Here is a 21,889-nt window from a genome sequence, read left to right as displayed (position 1 = left end):
TGCACTCAAACCTACTGCTGGCTAGATGTGGAACCCAATGGGTCACACATAAAAGGAATTGATCAAAGATCTAATTAGATTAGATCATGTTTGCAGGATAAATATGCTAGCACGTATTGCAAACCCTAGCTCCTAATCGAATTGGATTTGATTTTTTTGTTCCAGATTGAGCTAATTAAATCCAATTAGACTCATGCTTGGATTGGGTCTGATTTGGGTTGACCCTTGGCTAGTTGTTCCAAGGGGTTTGGCGTAACCATCAGGCTTCCACATGCTAGAGAATCTCTCTCTTGGCACGTGGGTTCTCTCTTTGTTGGCAAATGCCAAATGGCGCCCCTTGGTGTGAGGTGCCTCTTCATTGAGTTTATCCAAACTTTTCCATGCAAAATTCATGTGGGGTGTGAACTTCAGATGACTAAGTGGCACAGAAGGGTCCCTCTACCTCTTAATCACTTCTTGTGTCATCAAAACAAATGGATAAGCTTGAACCCATGCCGCCCCCTTATCCTTGGTGCCACTTGGACTTAGAGTCCAAGTGGTTAAGGTCTCTTAATTTCTCCATGCCTAATCTGGTTGGGCACCACATTTCTTGGCCATTGGATGGTCATCAGATGGATTTCCATCTCTTGGATGGAGTTGGCACACCTTTGAAGACACTTCGAAAAAAAAAACACCATAAATTAATTCTGCATCAAAGAGTCCTTCTGTGAGAAGACGTCTCTTCAGATTAAGTTTTGATGCTTATCCACGTGTTATGAGACATTCAAATGGGTGTGAGATGAATGGAGGGGCGTGAGATGGGCTTGGGAAGGCATGAAAAATTACGAACAAGCATCTGCTCTTCACCTATAAATAGGTGGCGCACCCAGGTATTCAATCCATTCCAATCTCTTCTTTCTTACATCCTCTCCCCTATTGTCCCAATAATCTTCTTCCTTCCCTTGTTAAGACAAGGTCCTCTTAAGAACAAAAGTTCTGATTTAGGACAAGGGTCTAGAAAGAGAATTAGGCAAGATAAGGAGAAAAGAAAGGAAGAGAGGGAGAAGGCTAGGAGAAGAGGAAGTAAGGCCAAGTTCTGGGGTAGTGTTGGGCTGCCCAAGGAAATTCTTTGAGAAAGAATTCAGAGAAACCAATTTTGAGGAGCAAAAGTCTTGAATCAACTTTCATGTGGATCAACGTTAGAGGGCGAACGTTTGGGTGCCCAGTAAAAATTCTACCAAAATTTTGGATATAGCATGACAGGTATTGTTCTACACTTACCTACATATATATATGTATGTGATTGTTTGTCATCAAGGGGTTCTTGGGATTAGTATTTGATTTTATAGAGTTTTATTATGCAAAATTTTGAAATTCATTTTGCTTCCATTATGCTCATCGAACCCTATAGTGGTGTCAGAGCAGACCTTGTTTGGTTCAATCATATGCTTATATGCTCATAGTGTTTGAATTAAAGCATGCTCTAAATTATGCTATGTCAATAATCTTGGTACGATTATGTATTCATATTATTTGATATGAATTTGTATATATATATGATAGAATCATAGTTTTAAATTGATATATAGTTGAATTTTATATGTTCATATTAGACTATGCATAAGACGAGAAAAATTCTCATAAAAATTATATTAAGTTGTAGTGACAGCAACTATGGGCTAACCAATTCTTTATCAATTGATTCATTGGTATCTAGAAAAATGCTAAAGATGGTTATTTAATTAGGATCATTTGCTTATCTGGCCAACTTGTTGGTATCTAAGAAAAACAACGGAGATCCTCCCATTTACTTATCTGGTCAATTTGATTAAGCGATCTTGAAATTGAAAATCTTAATATTGAAAACACTACTCAAGGCCTTCCTTCATCTAGATCAATGTTATAACAAGAATTATAGTAGGTTTGTTGTGCAACCACAAAGCTTACTATGGGGACAGATGTAATATAGTCTTAGTGCATATAAAATCTTTCAGTATTTTTTGGATATACTGCTTTGTTGTGCAATTACAATGACAGCAATATTCAAACTTGACTGTATAAAAATGAAAGATCTGACTTAACTAAAATATTATAGTTTATTGTGTAACCATAAAGCTATGAATGTTTTAGAGGTCAAGATAAAGTTAAGAATTACATGAGATGCAATTGAAAAGAGTTTCCTACCTACGAACTCATAAAAGTTTACTGTCAACCACAAGACCTTTATGAGGAATTAGGATCTCAATCCTATTAAGAAAATTAATTAGAATATCCTGTTCATCATAGAAGTAGGCTATGATGTTCGATAAAATAGTGAGAGACACAATTAGATAGAAGATCTTATTTAATTATGATGTCATCATGAATTATTTATTTATGTAATATTTTTTATTTATGTAGATTAAATTCCACATAGCATCTTCATTATCATTGCATAAAATTTTAAAATTTAATAAATTGATCGGTTTCAATTATGTAGACTGGTTGAGAATTTAAAAATCATGCTTACTCAGGAGAAGATCTCCTATATCCTCGATGCCCTTGACCCTGAGCCAGTAGGAGAGGATGCTATAGAGGATAAGATAGCCACATACAAGATATGTCGGAGGATAGTCTTACAATTAAATGCATTATACTGGCCTCCATAAGTAATGAATTACAGAGGCAGTATGAAGGCATGGATACACAGTCCATACTGCTCAATCTAAAAGAGTTATATGATGAATAGAGTAGAACTACTAGATATGAGAATCTAAGTAGTTATTCCATATCAGAATGACTGAAGATACATCCATACAAGATCATGTTCTCATGGTAATTGACTTGATCACTCGATTAGATTAATTAAGTTTGGTGATGGATGATGAGTTGAGTCAGGATCTAATCCTGCAATTACTTTCTGAATCATTTTCTCAGTTTGTTGTGAACTATCATATAAACAAACTGAATACCTCTTTGCTTGAGCTGTTAAATATGCTCAAGACAGCTAAGAGCCACATGAAGAAAAAAAAGACTATACTTCTTCTTGTAGATGGGATCTCTAAAAAGAAGACAAGTAAGAAGGGTTCAAGGAAAAAGTTGAACCCTAAAGGTGGCATCATAAAGAGAAAGAAGTGGAAGAAAGCCTCCAGACAAGATATCTATTTTCACTGTGATAAAGCAAGTCATTGGAACAGGAATTGTAAAGCTTTTCTTGCAATTGTAAAGGCTGGTGCAAGCATTGCATCAAAAAGTATATATGAGATATATACTATTTTGTTATTAAGTTCTTCAATATCAAACTCTTGGGTATTGGATACCATCTGTAGTACTCATATTTATAAGTCATTGCAGGGGCTATAGAAAATTAAAGTTTTGAAGAAAGATGACTTCAAGCTCTACGACGCTAGAGGAGAGTCCATCCAGATTGAAGCTGTAGAGACATATCTCTTGAAGTTATCTTTTGAAAAGATCTTAGAGTTAGAAAATTATTATTATATACCTAAGATCATTAGAAATATAATTTGTGTACTATTGTTATTACAATACGGATTTAAAATTAATGGAAAGGGTAATAATTACTCCATATCTTTTTCTAATGAGCATTTTTGTGATGGCATTATTGATAATGTTCTTCTAATTCTATCTCTTAATGATAATATTTTTTATATTGATGAAAATAAAAAATGAAAGAAAGAATATATAAATAATACTTTACTTTGGCATTGTCGGTTTGGTCATATAAGTGAGATAAAAATTAATAAGTTATACAAAAAAAAGTTCTTTATCTTTATGATTATAAATCATTAAAAATTTATGAATCTTATCTTATGGATAAAATTAATGACCAAGACTCCATTCGCTGGATATGGAGAAAGAATAAGTGAGTTATTAGAACTTGTGCATACAGATATATATGATCCTATGATAACTCAAGCCAGAGATGGATACTTTTATTTCATCATATTTATTGATATTTTTATTTCATCATATTTTTTGATGATTTGTCAAAGTTCGGATATGTGTATCTGTTGCTCTTTGAATTGATTTTGATGATTACAAAATATTTGAGGAGATTACTAATGATTTTGATTTGAAAAAGATTTATTATTTTTCAGAGATAAAATTGTAATTTCACCAAGTCCTAACTCGAAAGTCTCAAGAGCAAGAACAAAAAATTTATGATCTTTTGGAGGCAATCTCAATATTTTTGGATGTGTATTTTGGAAAAAAATAATGTTTATAAAATTAAATCGACCTCATGAGTCGACTCATGTCAAATGGGGCTGAACGGCACGTTGTTTTTTGGCTGGTACACCCAATTGAGTCGATCTCATGAGTCGACCCCTGTGCATGAGTCGACCCTATGAGTCGACCTCTATTGCTGTGCACGTCAAAATTACAGAACAATCATTTTCTATTCTATGCCACAGAAGTCGATCCCATGAGTCGACTCATGTGTATGAGTCGACCCTATGAGTCGACCCCTGTGACGAAAAAATTTCATAACGGCTAGTTTTTCAGCTCATTTTGATGCATTTAATGCTTATTTAATGATCTCCAATAGCTCTAAAACTATTCAGATCACTCTCCACCATCATTTAAAGTCATAAAAGGCACTTAAAGGAGGGAATAAATAAGATTTTTCAAGCATTCATTTCAGTCCTAAGTAAAAAGCCTTCTTGAAGTTAAAGAAGCTTTCATTTCAAGTTCACCAACCCCTCAAGAGCTCATTCAAGTCCTCAACAACTTTGAGAAAAATCAAAAGAGCTTCTTTATTATTGTGTAAAGTATATTTAAAACTTTATTTACTCATTAAAGGAGCTACATTTGTATTTTCGTGTGATTAACTGTTATACTCTATTTTTGAGTTGATCTTTAGTTTTGGAAGGGTTCTAAAATGTGAAAGATTGATCCGAATCTTGAATCGGATTGTATTGGGTTGGTTTGTATTCAAAAAATAAATGTTCTAGCTTGAGATAGCTAGAGTCAGAGGTACTGATATTATATTCTTGTTAAATATGGTTTAGTAGATTTGAATTCTCAATAGGAGCTTGGGAAGTGGATATAGGTGCAAGGTTGGCACTGAACCACTATAAATCTTGGTTGTTTGTGATGTGCTTACTTGTTCTCTATCTTATTTTCTTTTTCTTCTTGCACTCTTGCATCTAATATCTTCATTTTGCTTAAATCACTCACTTCAACTAACTTATCTTTTATTACTTAATCATTATCGTTCTAGATTAATTTTAAATTTTCAAAAATCTAATTCACCCCCCTCTTGGGTTGCATAGCTGGGCAACAAGTGGTATCAAAGCTCGGTGCTCTAGCCCTACTTTGATTTAACCATCAAAGAGCTAAAGATCTATGGCAACTCAAGTTGGTACTTTACTAACCGAGAGGCAGTCCACAAACCGACCTCTACTTTTTAATGGTTCAAATTATACCTATTGAAAAGTTGGAATAAAAATCTTTATTCAACCACTTGACTATGATATGTGGAGTATCATAGTAAATGGACCACACACACTCACTAAAATAATTGATGGTGTAGAATCAACCAAATCTGAAAAAGAATAGGATGAGGTTGACAAAAAAATTCAACTTAATATAAAAGCCATGATATTTTATATTGTACTCTAGATGCTAATGAATTCAATCATGTTTTAACATGCATGTCAGCTAAAAAAATATGAGATAGATTAGAAGTAACTCATGAAGGAACTAATCAAGTGAAGGAATCAAAAATTAACATGCTTGTGCATAAATATGAACTCTTTAAAATGGAGCATGATGAATCAATAACTGAAATATTTATTTATTTTACTGATATTATTAATAGTTTAAAAAGTCTTGGTAAGTCTTATTCTAATGGTGATCTCGTGAGAAAGATTCTTAGGTCTTTACCAAGGATTTGGGAGGCCAAAGTGACCGCAATCCAAGAAGTCAATGATCTGAATATCTTACTCTTGAAGGAGCTTCTAGAATCGCTAATGACACATGAGCTAAGCATGAAACAACATCAAGAAGAAGATGTCAAAAAGAAGAGGACAATCACCCTCAAATCCACTGCTCAACTTGATGAGAAATTCGATGATATAAAAAATGAAGAGCAGGATGAAGAAATGGCCCTCATTACTCGAAAGTTTAAGAAATTTTTGAAGAAAAAAAGATAAAAAATGAGGAAGAGGCCACTTACAAAAGGAGAACATAGCAAAGAGAAGGATAAGGAGCAATCTTTTATTTGTTATGAATGTAAAAAGTCGGGACACTTTAAGTCTGAATGTCCATAACTTAAGAAGGGTCCCAAGAAGTACAAGAAAAAGACTATGATGACTACATGGAGCGAAAGTGATGAGTCAAGCTCCAAAGAAGAAGATTCAAATGAATAAGCCAACTTGTGCCTTATGGCACATGAAAATGAGGTAAACACTGAAACTCCTAATGACTTTACTTTTGAAGAACTTCATGAAGCATTTTATGATCTAATTGATGAACTAAAGAAGCTAAGAGTAAAGAACAAAGAATTAAATTAAAGAATCAATCTTTATTAAAAGAAAATGAGATTATTTCAAATAAAAAATCAATCTTGTCTCAAAAAAATTTTAACTTAAAAAATGAGATTGTCAAATTAAAACCAATGGTTGAAAAGTCTACTTTAAGTTCAAATAAACTTCAAATGATACTTGATAATCAAAAGACCATTTATGATAAAGCCAGTCTTGGATATAACCATTTAAAGAAACAAAAACTTCTGAAAAATATCTTTGTAAACTCATTATGCAACAAGTTTACAAATATTACTTGCTTTAAATGTGGTAAAGTAGGACACAAATTTTATACATATTTTTTTAATAAATCTAAAAATTCTAATGTGAAGAAAATATAGGTTCCAAAAGAACCATTGTGACTAACCAAAGAGGACCCAAGAAAACTTGGGTACCAAAGTCAAAACTTGATTTTTGTATGTAGGTATGTCTTGCATCCCAAAGAATAAATCGAAAATGGTATCTTGATAGCGGGTGCTCAAGACATATGACTGATGATGAATCCCAATTCATCACACTTGATGCTAAAGATGGAGGGATGGTCACTTTTAGAGATAATGGCAAAGGAAAGATCATCGGTAATATAACATTGGTATCACTCCCTCCAAATACATTGAAAATATTTTGTTAGTAGATGGTTTGAAATATAATCTATTAAGCATCAGTCAATTTTGTGATAAAGGATAAAAAGTCATTTTTGAATGTTCATTTTGCATAGTAACTAGTCCTATTGATGAAGGAATTAAATTTGTTGGACATAGACATGATAATATTTATATGATAGATTTGAATGATCTTTCTAAAATAAACATGCAATACCTAGTAGTCTTGAATGTCAAGATTAATGAGACTAGTTAGCTTTGATATCGTAGGCTTACACATATTAGCATGCATTCACTTTCAAAATTTATTAAAAAAAAATTGGTTACCGACTTACCCAAATTAAATTTTGAAAAGGATAGAATTTGTGATGCATGCCAACTGTGTAAACAAACAAGAGTCTCATTCAAATCTAAAAATATTGTTTCAACTTCTAGGCCATTAGAACTATTGCACATGAATTTATTTGGACCTACTAGAACTACTAGTCTAGGTGAAAAATGATATGACTTTGTGATTATTGATGATTTCTCTCGTTTTATATAGATCTTCTTTTTGGCACATCAGGATGAACTTTTCATATGTTTTTAAAATTTTATTGAAAAGTCACTAATGAAAAAGATTTTTCAATTCAAAATATTTAAAGTGATCATGGAACCGAATTTGAAAATCAAGATTTTGAAAAGTTTTGTGATGAAAAAGGTATTGACCATAACTTTTCAGTACCTATAACATCCCAACAAAATGGGTAGTAGAAAAAAAAATAGAATCCTCAAAAAAATAGTCTGTACCATACTATGTGAAAATAGCCTCCCAAGATATTTTTAGGCGGAAGTAATTAACACGGCATATTACATATTAAATCGTGCTTTAATTAGACCAATTTTAAAGAAAACTCCCTATGAGCTTTGGAAAGGAAGAAAATCAAACATTGTATATTTTTATATTTTTGATTGTCGATGTTTTATTTTGAACAATGATAAAGAAAGATTAAAAAAATTTGATGCAAAATCTGATGAAGCTATTTTTCTTGGTTACTCCTCTTCTAGCAAAGCTTTTAGAGTTTTCAATAAAAGAACTTTAGTAGTAGAGGAGTCAATATATATTATTTTTGATGAAACTAACGATCTTCCTTCAAAAAAAAATGAAAGTATTGATGATGCAGATCTTCTTATAGAAGGGATGAAGGAGATCACCCTAAAAGACTCAACAATTCAAAATAAAGAAGAACGTGAAAACAAACAAGAGGATGAAGGTAAAGAACAACAAGAACAACCTCAATGCTCAAATGATCTACTTAAAGAATGGAGGTATGATCACAATCACTCCAAAAAATTGATCATTGGTGATCCTACACATGGAGTAAGAACTCGTTCCTCTCTTAGAGATGCATACAATCATTTTGCATTTATTTCTCATTTTGAACCTAAAACTATAGATGAAGCTGAAAAGGATTATAATTGGATAAATACAATGCAATAAGAACTTAATCAATTTGAAAGAAATAATGTATGGACTTTAGTATCAATACCTAAAAATTATCCAGTAATTGGCACAAAATGGGTATATAAAAATAAATTGGATGAACATGAAAATATAATTAGGAATAAAGAAAGATTGGTTGCAAAAGATTATAATCAAGAAGAAAAAATTAATTTTGATGAGACATTTACACCTGTTGCTAGATTAGAAGCAATTAAACTTTTACTTGCATATGCTTGCTTTATGAATTTTAAGTTATTCCAAATGGATGTCAAAAGTGCTTTTCTAAATGGATATATTGCTGAAGAAGTTTATATAGCACAACCTCCCGATTTTGAAAATTATGCTTTTCCTAATCATGTTTTCAAATTAAACAAAGAATTATATGGTTTAAAACAAGCATCTAAGGCTTGGTATAAAAGTCTAAGTAAATTTCTGCTTAATAATGATTTTTCAAGAAAAAATATAGACACAACCCTTTTCATTAAAAGAAATCAAGATGATATCTTAGTTATATAAATATACATTGATGATATTATTTTTGGGTCTACTAATGAAACTCTTTGTCAAGATTTTACTAAGCTCATACAGGGAGAGTTCGAGATGAGCATGATGGGAGAACTTACATTCTTCCTCAGACTCCAAATCAAACAAACAAAGAAAAAAATCTCCATCACTCAAAGCAAATATACAAGAGAACTATTCAAAAGATTTGGAATGGAGGGTTCTAAAGCAATTGATACACCCATGAGCCCATCATGTAGGCTTGACAAGGATGAAGGAGGTAAAAATGTAGACTTAAAATTTTATAGAGGTATGATTGATTCTCTATTGTATTTAATTATTAGTAGACCAGATATTATGTTTAGTGTATGTCTTTGTACTCGCTTTCAATCAAATCCAAAAGAATCACACTTGAATGCAATTAAAAGAATCTTAGATATTTAAATGGTACACAAACTCTAGGACTATGATATTCTAAGGACTCATCAATTGACTTAATAGGATATTTAGTGTTGATTTTGCTGGATATAAATTAGATAGAAAAAGTACTAGTGAAATTTACCAATTTTTTGGAGTTAACTTAATCTCTTGGTTTAGCAAGAAGCAAAATTCGATGGCACTGTCTACGGCCGAGGCCGAATACATTACAGCCGAAAGTTATTGTGCTCAAATCTTATGGATTAAGTAACAACTTGAGGACTTTGGCATCAAACTTAATAAAACTCCCATAAGATGTGATAACACTAGTGCTATCAATCTAACTAAAAATTTAATTCAGCACTCTAGATCAAAACATATTGAAATTAGACATCATTTCATAAGAAAATATGTTCAAAATAATAATATAATTCTTGACTATGTATGTATTGAGAAATAATTGACTGATATTTTTATCAAGACCTTAAGTGAAGATAGATTTTATGAAATTAGAAGAGAACTAGGAATCCTTGATCTATCAGCTTAAGTATCTCTCTAATTCCAAGTTCTTAATGCCAAAAATTCATTGAACCAAATTTGTTGAGCTCAATTCTTATCTCTTCTTTATTCTTAAAAGCTCAAAACTGTACTTCACATGATCAATCTCTAGGTAGATACTTTTTCTTCAAAGTTTTAGATTTTTTCAAATTTTTTCATCATTCTTATAAATTTTCTGTGCCATGAGTCTACCCCCAGGATCGATCCTAGGATAAACTTGAATCTGTCAAAATCCTTCGGACTCTCTCTTTTTATTGAGAAATTTTCTTTGAGCCGACTCAGCCCTTCTTCTTCCTCCCATCGAACCAAAAGCTCTCCCTCTCTTCTCCCTCAAATCGAAGATTTCTCTCAAATCTCTCTTCCCATCAATTTTCATCCTTCAAATCGCCCGTTTAGGAACCAACTTCCTCTCCTCTTTCTTTCTTGTTTGGGCGATTCGAGCTTGCCCTAGATTCTACCTCTCTTCTCTAAATCGACGCTTCACCTCTCCAAAATCTTGGTTTTTCCACTAGAATCTTTTTCTCTCCACCTCATTTAGTCTCCTAAACTTTTTGCAAGTCCTTCTTATCCAAATGGCTCCCAAAATGAAGCTCCCACAGAGAAAAAAATTTATTCGCAGGTTGGAAGAGACTGAGCGTAGAAAAAGAATGGCAGTCGAGCCCTCTTCTGCTCCAATCTCAGCTCCAACTCCTGCTTCAGCTTCTACACAGTCTCCAATTAGCCCAAGCAAGGTACCCCTCTCTGATCGAAAAGTGAAATCCGAAAAAAATATAGATTTAAGTTTTTCGAAAAAGAAGGGTTCTCCATTGGAATAAAGATTAAAAATCAAGGATGAGAGTTTTACTGTCTATTGAAAGAAAATACTTATGTTGATATGGTCAGACAATTTTATTTGAATTTAAGTTACTTCAATGGAGCAATAAAGTCTACAGTGAAAGATGTCGATATTATTCTTGATCCTTTGTATTTGGGATAAATTCTGTACTTGCCTTGTGAAGGCTATACTAATATGGAGCTTCTAATTAAAGAAGAAGGAATTAATGTTATCTTAGAAAGAATTTTTACTGAAAGTTTAAATAAATTAGAAACCAAGATACTTTTAGTGGAAATGAGGCTTTTGCATCACATGGTGACCAAGCTCTTTGTCCCTGGGAGTGGCAGGCATGACCTCTTATCCGGTAGGGATATTTGTATCATGTATCATGTGATCACTTAGATCCCCTTGAACCTTCCTATTCTGATGATTGAGGCCATGAGGGAGACCCTGAACAGGTCTAAGGCTCACTTGCCTTATGGTATGGCACTCACCCTGATCTTTAGGAGGTTTGGAGTCAATTTTGAGGGGAGGCAGTTGCTAGATTATCTCATTCCGACACCATCAACCACTGCACACTGCACCGCATAGGTTTTTCAAAGACTGATGGCGATTGGTCAAAGGGTGTTGAGGAGAGTGCTGAGGAGAGAGCAAAGGAGGAGAGATCATCTTCACCTCCTTATGATCACAGAGCATCTCCTGATATTCAGTTCGTGTCTGATCACGAGGCTGGTCCTTTAGAGTCTGTGAAGAGGTATATTTCTGTATCACAGTCTGAGAGCAGAGTAGATCATTCAGAGATCAGACTGGTAGACGATTAGATTGAGATGATGTCCCAGCATGTTGCCTCCATTTTATCTCAGCAGTTTGCCACCTCAGGTTTTGCTCAGAGATGACTTCTCAGGCTGTTTTAGATCAGACCATGATCCCTCATATCTCTACTATTTTTCAGATGCTCACAGCTCAGTCCGTACGATTGAAGAGTTTGAGGGATGTGTTCTGAGACTGACGGGCAGAGTTCTAGATTTGCAGAGACAGGTATTAGCTTTAGCCCATCCCCAATTGCATGAGGATATCATGGAGGTCTCAGACCTATCTGCAGAGGCGGCTAGACTTTGAAGAGTTTTAGAGAGTGAATTTGACTTTTTGAGGAGAGAGATCAGGGACTCCAGTGAGACTGTCTCTACTCAGTTTAGTACCCTGATGTAGTCTGTGTCGAGAGCCTTGGATTTTTGGATACCATCAGACTTTCTCTTCTAGCACAGTTCGTAGCTTCCCAGGCTCCAAGATCCTCTCGTCCCTCTACTCGTACCGGTACTTCTACCCGTGGTCGAGGCAGACGTGGTAAAGATCGTATTCGTGGATTTGATCCTACATCTCCTCATCATATCTCTGACTCTTCAGATTCTGATCTCTTTAGCCATGATATCTATTAGATTTAGAATAGTTAATCTTTTTTTTATTTTTGTCTAGGATCTATTTTATGGCCTTTGTATTTTTTGGCTGATTGACTCTTGGATAGTTGTTATCCATGATTTTTGTATGATCTACGTATTTTGACTTAATGTATTCAGTCACATTTTGATATATACATTTTTTTATGCTTTGAATTTCAATGAATGTCTTTGGATTAATGTTTATGAATGGGATCAATTAAAATATTTTAATTATAAGATATGAAAAATGACTCATATATATGTGATGAAATATCATGTATAGTAATATCTTCTAAATGAGTAAATTGATATGTCTTTTATAATTGCTATAGTGAGGAGTAGAGAAATAAACAATGAAAGAGGGGGAGTGAAGAAATAAAATATGATATCAAAAAGGGAGAGTAGAGAAAATATGTCCTTTATGTTATCTTTTTTTTTCTTTCTTCAAAATTTCTTAAGATCTTAATTGATGTTATCAAAAAAGGAGAGTAGAGAATCAAAAATTGAGATCGAGCAATAAGTAATAGAGAAATAGAATCGAGAGCAATAATCAAAATTGTCAAAGCAAATGAGCAAAATTATCAAAGCAAATGTGTCAAAGAACCAAAATTGTCAGCAATTTTCAAAGCAAATGATCTAATAAGCAAATTTTAAATTGATCTTCAAACTACTCATAATGTATTTTATTTAAATAACTAGCTATGATGTTTAAGTGATGCATCTTCATAAATTTGAAATTTATGTTCAATGCTTTAAATATATTATACTCTGCTTTTGCTCAAGTATTTTGTCATCATCAAAAAGGGAGAGATTGTTGCTCCTTGAATTGATTTTGATAATTATAAAGTATTTGAGGGGGTTACTAATGATTTTGGCTTGAAAAAAGATTTATTATTTTTCAGGGACAAAATCATAATTTCACCAAGTCCTAACTCGAAAGCCTCAAGAGCAAGAACAGAAGATTTGTGATCTTTTGGAGGCAATCTCAATATTTTTGGATGTGTATTTTAAAAGAAAATAATGTTTATAAAATTGAGTCGACCCCATGAGATGACTCATGTCAAATGGGGCTGAACGGTATGCTGTTTTTTGACTGACACATCCAATTGAGTCGACCTCATGAGTCGACACCTGTGCATGAGTCGACCCTATGAGTCGACTTCTGTTGCTGTGCACGTCAAAATTACAGAACAATCATTTTCTGTTCTGTGCCATAGAAGTCGACTCATGTGTATGAGTCGACCCTATGAGTCAACCCCTGCGATGGAAAAACTCCGCAACGGTTAGTTTTTTAGCTCATTTTGATGCATTTAATGCTCATTTAATGATCTCCAACGGCTCTAAAACTATCTAGATCACTGTCCACCATCACTTGAAGCTATAAAAGACGCTTAAAGGAGGGAATAAACAAGATTTTTCAAGCATTCATTTCAGCCCTAAGCAAAGAGCCTTCTTGAAGTTAAAGAAGCTTTCATTTCAAGTTCACCAACCCCTCAAGAGCTCATTCAAGTCTTTAACAACCTTGAAGAGAATCAGAAAAACTTGTTCATGATTGTGTAAAGTATATTTAAAGCTTTATTTGCTCATTAAAGGAGCTACATTTGTATTTTCGTGTGATTAACTGTTATACTCTGTTTTTGAGTTGATCTTTAATTTTGGAAGGATTTCAAAATGTGAAAAGATTGATCCGAATCTTGAATCGGATTGTATTAGATTGGGTTGTATCAGAAAAATAAATGTTCTAGCTTGGAATAGCTAGAGTCAGAGGTACCGACGTTGTATTCTTGTTGAATACGGTTTAGTGGATTTGAATTCCCAAGTAGGAGCTTGAAAAGTGGATGTAGGTGCAAGGTTGGCACCGAACCACTATAAATCTTGATTGTTTGTGATGTACTTACTTGTTTCTATCTTATTTTTTTTTCTTCTTGCACTCTTGCATCTAATATCTTCACTTTGCTTAAATCACTCACTTCAACTAACTTGCCTTTTATTACTTAATCCTTGTGGTTCTAGATTAATTTTAAATTTTTAAAAATCTAATTCATCCTCCTCTTGGGTTGCATAGCTGAGCAACAATATCTTATAAAATATAAATCTGAAGCTTTTGATAAATTTAAAGAGTATCAAAGTATGATCAAGAAGCAAACTGAAAAGTGTATTAAAATTCTTCGATCAGATCGAGGAGGTGAATACCTTTCTTGTGAGTTCTTAGATCATCTTAAAGAAAAAGATATTTTCTCTGAATGGACCCCTCCATATATATCACAATTAAATAGTATAGTAGAAAAGAAGAATCACACTTTATTAGATATAGTGCGGTCTATGATGTACTTTACAAACTTATCTATTTCTTTCTAGAGATATGTCCTAGAGATTGTAATATATATTTTGAATAGAGTACCTTTAAAATCTGTGCCCAGTATTTCATATGAGATATAGAGAGGTAAGAAGCCTAATCTTAAATATCTTAAGATTTGAGACTGTCTGGCTTATGTTAAAAAAAAATTTGGACATAAGCTAAGTACTAGAGCAGATAAGTATTTGTTTGTAGGATATTCTAAAGAGAGTATGGGATACCTCTTCTACCACTCTATTGAACAAAAGATTTTTGTTAGTAGGCATGCCACTTTTATAGAAAAAGAGTTTATTCTAGAAGGGGACAACGAGAGAAAAATTAAACTTAGTGAGTTCAAGACCTACAAAAGATACACAAGATATTCCTCAATCAGAAGTACCCATTGATGAGGTACAACCACTATACACACCTCTCCGAAGGTTGGATAGAGTGCAAAATGCACCTCTGAGATACAATTTATTATTGAGATTAATGAAGCCCACATCAATGAGAATGATAATCCTCTGACCTATTCAGAAGCTGTCATGAGTAGAGACTCAGACAAATGGCTGAAAGTCATCAAATTCAAAATAAACTCCATGTACATCAATCGAGTGTGGACTTTGATTGGTGCACCAGAGGATGTAACCCCTATTGGGTGTAAATAAATCTATAAAAAAAAGATTGGAGCAGATGATCAAGTGGAAACCTACAAAGCCAAATTAGTGGCTAAAGATTTTAGGCAAAAGCAAGGTATTGATTATGATGAAATATTTTTACATGTTGTCATGCTCAAATTTATTTGAAGTATGCTTGCTATAGCAGCATACCATGATTATGAAATTTGACAAATAGATGTGAAGACTGCCTTCTTTAATAGTTACTTTGAGAAAGATGTTTATATTCTCAGTCAGAAAAATTTATCTTAAGTGAAAGAGCAAATCAGATATGCAAGCTTAAAAAATTTATTTATGGATTAAAGCAGATCTTAAGGAGTTGAAACATCTATTTTGATATCACAGTCAAAGAGTTTGGCTTCATAAAAAATATGGATGAATCTTATGTATATAAGAAGATAAGTGAGAGTGCCATTATCTTCTTAGTATTGTATGTAGATGACATACTTCTCATTAGGAATGATATCCCAATATTACAATCGGTCAAGTTATAGCCATCAAGCAAGTTTTTCATGAAGAATTTGAGAGAAGCATCCTATATACTTGGTATTAAGATTTATAGGGATAGATCTAAAAGGATACTAGATTTGTCTCAGTCTAGATACATAGACCTTGTGCTGAAGAGGTTCAGCATGAATGAAAGTAAAAGAAGTTACTTATCCATGAGTCAAGACATACATCTCTCTAAGAAGATGTCTCCTAAGATATCTGAAGAGAGGAATAGAATGAGTTCTATTCCCTATGCTTCGACAGTAGGGTCTATTATGTATGTCATGCTATATACCAGACCTGATGTTGCTTATGCCTTAGGCATAGCCAGTAGATTTCAGGCTGATCCAGGAAAGGATCATTGAAAAGCGATGAAAAATATTTTTAAGTGCTTGAGAAGGATTAAAGATGTTTTACTAGTATATTATGGATCTGACTTAAAACTAGAAGGGTATTCTAACTCTAGTTTTCAATTAGATCCAGATGATAGCAAATCTATTTTAGGGTATGTCTTTACTTTAAATAGTGGAGCAGTGAGTTAAAAATATTTCAAGCAGCAGACTGTAGCTGATTCAACTACTTAGACAGAGTACATAGCTACAAGTAAAGCCACCAAAGAAGTTATCTGGATGAAGAAGTTCATCACTGAATTGGATATCATTTCTGAGATTGATAACCTAGTACCACTTTACTGTGATAATACTGGAGCAGTTGCTCAAACAAAGGAACCAAGGTCTCATCATAAATCCAAGCACATTCTAAGGCACTTCCACCTTGTTCGTGAGATTGTTGAGAGAAGATGTAGTCATTGAACGAGTAGATACAAAGAACAACATAGCAAACCCATTCACTAAAGCTCTACCACAGCAGCAGTTCGATCACTATCTTAATTGTATGGGGTTAAAGTATAAGAGCGATTGATTTTAGTGCAAGTGGGAGATTGAAAGAATAATACCCTACAAATCAATCAAAATTTGTATTTTGATGGATTTTTCTTTTATTCTTTCTGACTCATGTACTTGACATTTTATGGATAAATAAAAAGTATTTGTGTTTCATCATATGCTGCATTTTATATTTATTAAGATTATGGTGAACCCTATAGATTAGGACAATGATTTTAGGACTATGATGAGATCATGCCAGTGAGATCTAAAATATTTTCAGTTGATGGATTATTGAGTCAGAGATCAATATTTTCGGTAAGATTGACATATCCTATGTATACTCAATGGAGAGGATGATTGATCTCATAATCACTTATGTGAGATACTAATACAAGAATGTGGGTACTCATTAGAGAATTAGTTCACCAAATTGATCCATCTTGAGAATATCTTATAGTCTTACTTATTTGTCAGAAGATGTTTCTCTTAGTGGGAGTTGTGCAAGTAATCTTTTGATCTGAGACTTTCATAGAATCTTATATATATAAATCTATATTTCGAACCATACTCATTCATGATTTAGTCATGTACAGAATATTCTAGATATGGTAGATTATATATGGAGGTTGTGAGTAGATTCATATAGAATCGATCACTACTGGTAAGAGGAGATCACATCCTACTTGCTCTAATCAAATGATGATTCAAGAACACTTTGATCCAAATAGAATAAAAAATTAAAAAAAAAATTAATATTTTATTAATCAAATCATCATTATAAAATTGAGAGAAATATGAATATGAAATTGGATTTGACAAGATTTCATATCCATAGTTATATTCGGAATGCAGTATGATAGTAGGATTCAATTACACAGCAACTTGCCATTGAAAGATATTTTTGATATTTTAATCAAAATTCTATATCTTTTGGATAAACATGATATATTGTTAACGTCAATTTTATCTTATAGATTTAATCGAATTAAAAAATTTAATACGATCATCAATTAAAAAAAATTCTAATTGTTAAAATCGGATTAGTATGATTGGACCTAAATCGGTTAGAAGTGATTCTAATCAAATCAGATCAACTTACACTCGGATCTACTGCTGGCTAGATATGGAATCCAATGGATCACATACAAAAAAAATTGATCAATGATCTAATTAGATTAGATTATATTTGCAGGATAAATATTCTAGCACGTGTTACGAACTCTAGCTCCTAATCGAATCGAATTCGATTTTTTGGTTCTAGATTGGGCTAATTAAATCCAATTAGACTCATGCATGGATTGGATCTGATTTGGGTTGATCCTTAGCTGGTTGTGCCAAGGGGTTTGGCACTAACCATCAGGCTTTCACGTGCCAGAGAATCTCTCTCTTGGCACATGGGTTCTCTCTTTGTGCACAAATGCCAAATGGCAACCATTGGTGTGAGGTGCCTTTTCCTTGATTTTATCCAAACTTTTCCATGCAAAATTGATATGAGGCGTGGACTTCAGATGACTAAGAGGCACAGAAGAGTCTTTCTACCTCTTAATCACTTCTTGTGTCATTGGAACAAATAGATAAGCATGAACCTATGCCGCCCCCTTATGCTTGGCACCACTTGGACTTAGAGTCCAAGTGGTTAAGGTCTCTTAATTTCTCCATGCCTAATCTAGTTGGGTGCCACATTTCTTGGCCATTGGATGGCCATCAAATGGATTTCTATCCCTTGGATGGAGTTGGCGCACCTTTCAAGCCTCGCGACACTTTGGAAAAAAACACCATGAATTAATTTGGCATCGAAGAGTCCTTCTGTGAAAAGATGTCTCTTCGAATTAATTTTTGATGCTTATCCACATGTCATGAGACATTCAAATGGGCGTGAGATGAATGGAGGGGTGCAAGATGGGCTTGGGAAGGCATCAGAAATTGCGGACAAGCATCCGCTCTTCACCTATAAATAGGTGGCGCGCCCAGATATTCAATCCATTCCAATCTCTTCTTTCTTACATTCTCTCCCCTATTGTCCCAATAATCCTCTTCCTTTCTTTGTTAAGACAAGGTCCTCTTAAGAATAAAAGATCTGATTTAGGACAAGGGTCTAGGAAGAGAATTAGCCAAGACAAGAAGAAAAAAAAAAGGAAGAAAAGGAGAAGGCTAGGAGGAGAGGAAGTAAGGCCAAGTTCTTAGGTAGTGTTGTCTACCCAAGAAAATTCTTTGAAAAAGAATTCAACAAGATTAACCAATTTTAAGGAGCAAGAGTTTTGAATCAACTCCTGTGTGGATCAATATTGGAGAATGAATATTTGGGTGCTTAGTGAAAACTCTATCAAAATTTTGGATATAGCGTAACAGGTATTGTTCTACACTTACCTATATATATATATATATATATATATATATATATATATATAATATATATATATATATATATATATATATATATATGTATTGTTTATCATTAAGAGATTCTTGAAATTACGGTTTGATTTTATAGAGTTTGATTATGTAAAATTTTACAATCCATTTTGCTTCTGTTATGCTCATTGAATCTTACAGTGCAGAGAAAGGTGGGTGGGGACCGGAAAATAGATGGCTAGGATTTTTCAAAAGAGTAAACTGCATAAAAAAAAAAAAAAAGAAAAGTATGGGGCCGGCTATACAAAAAAACCGTTTCTTTCCATGCGGATGTCTTCATTTTTTTATAAAGATATCCTTATGTGGGCAATTTTATGAGTCTCTGTATGGGCATTTGCATAATTTTTCATACATGAATTATTTAGCCAGTAGTATTTGTTCCCCTTTTATATCCTTTTTATATTTTCAAAAAATATTTTAGGAAAAAAGCCACTTCTCCTTTTTTTTTTTTTTTTTTTTGTTTTGGTAGATATTTTTGCAACCTTATGTGACAAATAATTTTACATATAGTCTTATATTTTTTTTTCTTAAGAAAGAATATAGTAACCGACTGTCTGCACATGCTTTCAAATATAAGTATAAATTTATATTAGTATTTATAAATTAATCGATCAATCTATTTTACTGCTCTATACGTGGATTATGATTGAAGATACTATTATTGTGATGAATATGTTTTGAGAGTAAAATTATATAATATATCTCTTTTAGTTGATAAAAAAATTTGTAATATATATTTGTTTTTCTTTCGCATTTTAGGCAGTCTTGCCATGTAGCATGAGTCCCACACTAGTTTTTGATGGTAACATTAAAACTAGTTTCTTATATACATGAAACTTAAAAAATGAACTTACTACAAAGTTAAATACATACTAATTGGAGGCCGTATATGAGGTTATATTCCATTATGCTGCATTTGTATGGAGAAGGGAATGCTTTTTGAAATATTAGAATTTTTTTGTTGTTGTTATTACAAACTTGTCCAAATTTTTCTGTTACTGAGAAGAAATTTTTTTTTAAATATTATTTTTTATTATATATTTCCTAAAATATCCCCATCCTCAACTTATTTTCTAAATTATCGTCTAACAGTGAAATCATGGCTTCAAGTCAAGATTTCACCCTCCGCATTATACACCCGTCCGCCATGTTGCGTTCGAAATTGCCATGTTGTGAAATCATGGCTTGAAGCCACGATTTTATGAAATCATGGCTTCCGGCCATGACTTTTATTGTGACCTTTCTTCACCGCAGTCGACTCTGATTCTATCATTTCTCTATTTTTTGAATAAATTATATTCAATCCTTAAATTAAATTAATTTTTTTAAATAATATTTAAATTATAAAATCCTAAATTTTTGTCTTTGTACTTTCTAAATCGTTTTAATATAGTTCTTTTCTCGATTCCGACTACTTTCTCTCATCGAAGATTCTAGCCGGCAGTAATTAGTATTTACATGATGAAAAATATCTGACGAATATGACATGGTATACGAATGATGACGTGGCATGATGGATGAAAATTTTTGTTTGTTGACATAGCATTTGATGTGAATTTTTTTTTTAAAGTATCTAATCATCAAGAGACATATTAGCACTCATAGATGACGTGACATAGATGGCGTGGCACATGCATGATGACATGGCATGGGTGATATTATGGCATCTGATGTGGTATTTTTTAAAATAGTATCCAATTATTGAGTGACATGTCAGTGTCCATAGGTGACGTGGCATAGATAACGTGGCATAAGTGATGATATGGCATTTGATGTGGAATTATCCAATCATCGAGTGCCATATCAGCACCCATATGCCACATCATCATCCATACATCATAAATTATATTTTTTATCCTCTAAGTTTCATAAATATTTTTAAATGATCATTATATTTTAAAAAAACTCTAATTATGTCATTTGATTTTCTAGTATGATTTAGTTTAATCTTTCTAGCATGATGATAGAGAAGGTGATGATTCTAATATAAAATAAGTCATTGGATATATTCAAAATTAAAAAATAATAGCAATATTCAAAACAGAGAGCCGGATCCAGATCCAGAGATGGTCTCAAAGCATATTAGATTCAGAAATTTGAAAACCCTCCCTCCCTCTCTCCCTCTCTTTTTTTCTCCCTCTCCTTCGTCCTCTTCGTTGCATTACTACGAGCCCGGCATGAAAGAGATGGACCGAATCATGCTGTTAGCCGATTGATCCGACTCCTGGTACCGGCACAAACCCCAATCTTCAAACGAACCCCAAGCTTCGCAATCTTTAAACCCGGCAAACTCAACCTGCCCCATACCAGCTTTGCTCGGCACTGGAGCCTTGAAAACTTGTGGATAGGAATCTGCCAGATTTCACCAGCAGGACCGATGGTAAGTTCCTTTGCTTTGGATGTCCAATGAATGGAGAACAGAAGGTAGTGGTGTAGTAATGGAGTAGGCAAAGAGAGAGGAATCTTTGAAAGGACATGGGATCTATATAATATATTGTAGTGTGTTATATAAAATTGGTGCTACTACTTAGTTTAATATAAAAAGAACTCTATCCTTCTTTATCACTCCTGTTGTCTTCTTATTATGTTTGGCTTGCCTTTTCTTTCGAGACGTGTAGCCTTTAGCTTCCTTTCACATGGATTTCGGAGGTGTTGTTTCAATGACATGCACATGTTCAACTCATGGCAAGTGTTTCTTGTGGGATCTACATTATTGATAGATTAAAACTTCATATTATTGAACTCCGGATACTTGTCTTGATGTGGGGAAGG

General features: G+C 33.3%; 1 long non-coding RNA gene across 2 annotated transcripts; it reads left to right on the top strand.

The window, feature by feature from the left end:
• The first annotated feature begins 899 nt into the window (after positions 1–899).
• On the top strand, positions 900–21,682 carry LOC140858133 (uncharacterized). 2 transcript variants are annotated; one of them, XR_012141481.1, is made up of 4 exons: positions 900–1,242; positions 8,258–9,372; positions 13,220–19,054; positions 21,162–21,682. It is a non-coding gene; the product is annotated as an uncharacterized lncRNA (long non-coding RNA). The 2 variants fall into 2 exon arrangements; XR_012141480.1 differs by lacking the exon at positions 900–1,242 and having other exon boundaries at positions 7,868–9,372.
• The last annotated feature ends 207 nt before the right edge of the window (positions 21,683–21,889 follow it).

This window comes from Elaeis guineensis, chromosome 5, assembly GCF_000442705.2.
Source record: "Elaeis guineensis isolate ETL-2024a chromosome 5, EG11, whole genome shotgun sequence".
NCBI classification, from domain to species: domain Eukaryota; kingdom Viridiplantae; phylum Streptophyta; class Magnoliopsida; order Arecales; family Arecaceae; genus Elaeis; species Elaeis guineensis.
The sequence above is the reverse complement of the archived record's forward strand: the minus strand, read 5'-3'. Positions and strand labels throughout refer to the sequence as shown.